The following is a 5,915-nucleotide window of genomic DNA, read 5'->3' as shown; positions in this document are numbered from 1 at the left end:
TTTTCTGAATGTTTTTAAACTTTTGTACAAAATGTAATCAGTTTTATTTTCTGCTGCTGGACCAATAAAAACAGCACGTCTCACACACGCTCTGTAAGCATTTCAGGGAACGTTCCTCCTGGAACCAGCTGATCGTGACAGGAAGCAGCAGCTGGTCTGAGGAGGACCATCGTTACACTCGTGCCTGTGGTAAAACAAAAACTAGTAACACACAGCAACAACAACAGCATCTGGTAACATCTAGCACCCAGGCCTCACAGTCAGAGGACATGCACAGCTGTGGAGGAGCGTCATATCAAAATAGACGGAGGGACATCGTCATTAGGAAAGGAGAGACTGAGGTCAGATGAATGGCTGCTTTCACCATGAGTCACTCGCTGTGTCCGAATTCAGGGGAAGGATGCTCAAAATGCCATATTTGGAGGCAATGACGTCACAGCAACGCGACGAAGGCTGTCCGAATTCAAAGAGCGACAAATGCGTCCTACTTTTACCCAAATGTTAAGGATGGGTCCGATGTATCCTTCGTGTCCTACTATATCCCAGGATTCATTGCGGGTCATACAGGAGATTTGTTCCTGATAACGATGGTGGTCGAAGAGGAAAACACTTTCAAATGTAAGTATATAAAATCTGGTTGTACAAAAGTTAAATTGTTGTAGCGGCCGTGTTGTTAAGCTTTGGGCATCTGCAGAGACATGTTCCTTTTATTTAAATAACCGTAAACCAGCTTGTATTGCGGGTCCCGCGGTTTTTCATGTAATGCCACTTACATACAGCTAATTTAGCCCTGCGACAGACTGGCGACCTGTCCAGGGTGTACCCCGCCTTTCGCCCTATGACAGCTGGGATAGGCTCCAGCGCCCCCCGCGACCCTGAAAAGGATAAGCGGAAGCGAATGGATGGATGGATGGATGGATACAGCTAATTTAGATTTTTTGAATTGGTGACATGTTGTGGGGAACAAAGACCAAACGGCTTAATTTATTAAAACGAGGAGAAAACGATCACCTCTTCACTGGGGTGAAGAATTGGGCCGCTACGGCGTGGAGGTACAAGAATACATCAGTTTACACATCATATTCATATGAGTGCGGTCCTATTAACCCTCATGCTGCACAGCAGCGGTCCCCAACCTTTGTTGCGCCACAGACACGGAGCCTTTAAGGTGCCGCGGATGAATGCAACCACATAAAATGACCAAGACAAAAACTGGTATTTTGTAAATATAATAACAAACGTGAATGTACTGAGTAATTGTGTAACTTTATTAGCAGCGTCCTCCTGAAAATGTGCCAACATTGAGAGTAACGTCCTCCTCTCTGCCGCTTAATGCTCTCTGGTCGCTATGGTAACGTGTAAATATTTCTTTCAAAATAAGACGCACAACTACAACAAGGGAAAGACCCAGGGAAACCGAGTTAACGATACAAACCCTGAAAACCATAAATTTCACAGCGGAGCCTCAACTCCCGTGGCCCGGTACCACACCACTCATGGACCGCTGCTGACCTGTGATGTCCACACGGCGTTCCTCTGGTGTCTGAAAGTCACCCCCTTGCAGGCCAGAAGACATGAGATAACTTTAAAGAATACACAGTACGTCTGTGTGTTATCAAGAAGATGATTCTTAAGAACACAAGTTAATAAATGTGCAACTACTAAGAGTTGTTGTGGTGTTTTTATTTGCCTGCTGTCATCTTTGATTTCCTCTGCCTTTAGGATTGCGAGTATCCAGGCTCAGGAGAGGGGTCAGTGGGAAGCCCACTGCTGTGCTTGGCCCTGGTTTGCCCTCATGGATGAGGTGATAGGACAGATGCCTTCCACTAAGCCTCCTGTCCTAATGTCCTCTCTCCCCGAGGACACCCCAGGGCCAAGCACAGCAGTGGGTGACCAAAACGACAGCGATGACGAAGCCACCTACGACAGGGAGGAAGAGGAGAAGATGATGAGCTGCTAGACCTCATCAGAGAGGACATGAGGCAGCAAAGAGAGGAGAGGAGAGCAGGGAGAGGATGGACCGACTGTTTCACTTCTAGAAAGATCAGTTCCCAAATGAGTTACGTACTGAGAAATGTGTTTATTTGAATATATTTCTTATGTGTTGCATTGGTTTGAAGGTTTTATGGTATTAATAAATTGATTCAAACAAACAGTAATTGTCACTGAACTCAATTTGATTTATGAACATAACTTTGAACAATATTACTTGGATATTTATAGCAATAAATAAATAACAAAAACAATTAAACAAGAATATTTCAAATACACAGTAAAGATGAAAAAACAATATTTACAGTTGTTCAGACAGGATTAAGCTGAGTGACCTGGTCCTGGACCGTTTCTTTTACAACTGTAATAGATTACAGGAAGTCTCTGGCAGTGTTACTGAAGATCAGACGTGGATGGTGCTGCAACTGAGACCTGCGGTTTGTCTTTTCTGGTCAGCGAGTGGAGAATCACACAGGGTGGTCTGCAAAGAGAGCTTTAGGATCCTCCCACTGTCCACTGCATCGTCCATCCACAGGGTTTGCAGGGCTCACTCGTGGCTGCCACACCACTCAGATGTTTTCAGAAATATGTAAGCAGGAGATGGTGGATGCTGTATTATTAGTATAATACTTGTAACTCTGTAGCAGACAACAGTTTGATAAAGTGCTGTGTAAAAACAAACAAAAGATTAGATTCTATCAGTTTCAAAGATATTTAGTTTATATATGTTATATGACACAGTACATGTGTAAGAATGACCGATGTTGTGCCAAAAAATGATCGTCTGCCAAAAACTGATTTCCGGTTTTTGCCCTAAACTGATTGCTCGTATTTAACCTGCTATGAATAACTTGTTGTTTTATAATATGTGAAACATGTCAAATGTTTCCCTCATTAATGATATCAGGTCACTTTGAGCAACCAGCAACATTCCTGGAACAGGTAGAAGCTGCTACCAGTTTTTGGCAGTGACTTTTATCCTTTATTTATCCAGTTCACAAACAATCTTGTTGACATTAGAAATTTATTTTTTAAGAGTAATCTGGCCAAGAGGACAGCAGACAGCAAAACAAATATATCAATTGTATCTACATTAGAACCAGAGTTATAAAGATACTTGAACAACAGGTAATTATTGTATATATAAAACTCCTTTGTAAACCATGTTCACCGAAGTCTATTTACCAACATACATAAAGATATTACACATATTACACTTGGAAACATTGGAAATCATTTTTGACAGGCGAACACTTCTTGGCACAACGCCGGTAATAATTCAATTATCGTGTAATTAGCTGAGTAATTCCTAAATGCGTGTAGATTAAAGGACATTATTTTACCTGGACATGATTGTCTCTGATGAGCCTAAGGTACAAAACGTGCGGGCGACGACGATAAGGTTTTTCTAGTCCCTCGAGAATTAAAATTGTCCAAACAATGGAGCGACATTTCTGGGTCCATTGTAAAGTTTTAGCGCTGTGGCGCTAGCGACGGGAAAAACACGTAAGTAAGGCCGGAGTTGAAGGCTAGGAGGCTGTCCACAGCCCATCTGTTATGTTGGATACTCATTGTTTGTTCAATAAAGTTTCTATGGAGAAAAAAAGGGGGCTGCCCACAGCCGCTCACGTCCTGACTACCTGTCCGTCTAAGGACACTACCTTGTGACGTAGGTAGTTAGTGTCCTTATGAGCGTCCTTCCCCTGAATTCGGACACAGCAACTGCTAGCAGGTAAAGGTGGTTCGATCCCAGGCTGCCTCCTGGCTGCATAGCGAATATCCTTGGGCAAAATGCTAACCCATGTTTGCCTACTGGTGGTGGTCAGAGGGCCCGGTGGCGCCAGTGTCCGGCAGCCTCGCCTCTGTCAGTGCGCCCCAGGGTGGCTGTGGCTACAATGTAGCTGCCATCACCAGTGTGTGGATGGGTGGATGACTGAATGTAGTGTGAAGCGCTTTGGGGTCCTTAGGGACTGAGTAAAGCACTATACAAATACAGGCCATTTACCATTTACCAAAGTGCAACGTTTAGTGATCGGCACATGCTGCGGTGCAGCTGAGGACTAACCCAGCTCCGCCTGTACCAGCCTGATGTCTCTCTCACCATTACGGCCCACACTTTGGGAGTCACTGCACGGATTACGGTGCAGGTGAATGATGTGTCCCTGGACTCTGTCGTGCTTTGGAATAACGTCAGGTGTATGAACCAGGTGTACACCTCCCACAGGCTTCAGACCAGGTGTTTCAGCCTGGCTCAGATTCAGCAGATGAAGTTTACCGTAAAACACCATATTTGGAGGACAGGGTCACCGTCAAGGCTGGACTGGGACAAAAAATCGGCCCGGGCATTTTGACTAGAGACCGGCCCACCAGGACAAAGATTGAAAATGTGACGTCATTCAGGGGTAAAACCGCAAAGGATTCTGGGAACTTGTGGCAAGAGGTACTAGCGCACGCAGGCTTTCAATTGAACTCAGTTACACAGCGATAAAAAGAAACCCAAAAAATGTCAAGAAGCTGTTGTATTATTAACTGCAATAGCCGGTCGCATGACAGCCACGGGAAGCCGACGGGTAAAGAGATCGTTTTTTTTAATCGGATTACGTCGTTGAAGAGAAATTTTTTAAGCCATGTTTCCGAAGTAAGAGCCGACGGATGGTCTGGATATACCAAATATAACGTCCCAGAACACTCCAGCTCACAGGTTAGTCTGCTCCAAATCAAATCAAATCACTTTTATTGTCACATCACATGTGCAGGTACATTGGTACAGCACATGTGAGTGAAATTCTTGTGTGCGAGCTTCACAAGCAACAGCTTCCAAGCATTTCCACACAGGTCAGTTAATGCGTCATTTTCATAACATAATTAGTGATATGAATGTGACAGGTGAGACCTGGAGACTTGGGACCGCCCCTGGTGGGCGGAGCTGGTCTTCGCTCCTTTCATAAGCGCAGGTGTGGGCAATTGGGTATTCCTTTGCAAACCTGAAGCTGCGAGTGCTTGGTCCGAGTTGGGCAAGTTGGTGTTTCTTAACTATGAAAGTCTGATACGCGTCCTCCCCTAAACTTCTGTTAGAACGGTAGGTTACACAAAAATGTACCACTTGAGCTCTGGCTGTTGGCAGAGGTTTACAGTTATTTGCACCCTTGTAGGTGGGAAACATTGCTCCCGTGAGAACGGTATAGTGGACTTCATCGCCACTGACCCACATTTATTAGGGTGTGACACGAACTTGTGGACAGGTAACAAAACCAATTCAGTGGAGGAATTTTCCTGTGTTTTATTGTCCAGCTAGTGATCTCCTGCCTTTTATTCACAGAGTACCGAGCTGCTGCTTTGCCAGGTGGATTTCTGGCTGCGGGCAAAGGACCCGACACATCAGTGTGTTTTAATTTGTTTTAAACTGGTGTAAGCCGACAGACTGACTGCTGCGGCTGTCGATGGTTTTGGGTTTTTGTTTTACTTTTTCTGTATCAGTAGGCACCACAGATATTGATTCGCAGGCGGTGAAGGCGCTGCAGGGAAAACAAATCCTTTTTTTGTCTCCCCGCTCTTGCATGCACAGCGGGGGGCCCGAGTGAAGACGGCACCGAAGATTTGCCTTTTTTTCTATAGTGTTTTACCCATTTGGGGTCATGTGTGAGTTGCCGTCCATTTTTAACCTGTGTGCTATGTCGATTTGTTTTTAAACTGTTCTCCGCAGCGCTTGTCCTGCCTCACGGGCAATCGTACAGTCTTATCGTTTTTTAATAAGGTAACGTTTTTAATTGTTTTTAGGTGCTGCTGTTACACTGTTTCTTTTATTTTGTATTAAAAATTAAACTCTTTTAAACTGACTGTGCGCCTACGGCTCTGTCCTATTTTAAATAGGTACCTACCACGGGTCACATAGGTTACAAGCAAGTCTGGCGCTGAACAGAAAT

The 5,915-nt window shown here is 44.6% G+C and overlaps 1 long non-coding RNA gene across 1 annotated transcript; it reads left to right on the top strand.

Moving 5' to 3' along the window:
* Nucleotides 1-4,877: 4,877 nt before the first annotated feature.
* LOC113032421 (uncharacterized) lies at nucleotides 4,878-5,714 on the top strand. The gene is made up of 3 exons (XR_003273870.1): nucleotides 4,878-5,071; nucleotides 5,145-5,234; nucleotides 5,312-5,714. It is a non-coding gene; the product is annotated as an uncharacterized LOC113032421 (long non-coding RNA).
* The last annotated feature ends 201 nt before the right edge of the window (nucleotides 5,715-5,915 follow it).

The sequence above is a fragment of the Astatotilapia calliptera genome, chromosome 11 (assembly GCF_900246225.1).
Source record: "Astatotilapia calliptera chromosome 11, fAstCal1.2, whole genome shotgun sequence".
Classification (NCBI taxonomy): Eukaryota; Metazoa; Chordata; class Actinopteri; order Cichliformes; family Cichlidae; genus Astatotilapia; species Astatotilapia calliptera.
This window is presented reverse-complemented; position numbering and strand designations above follow the sequence as displayed.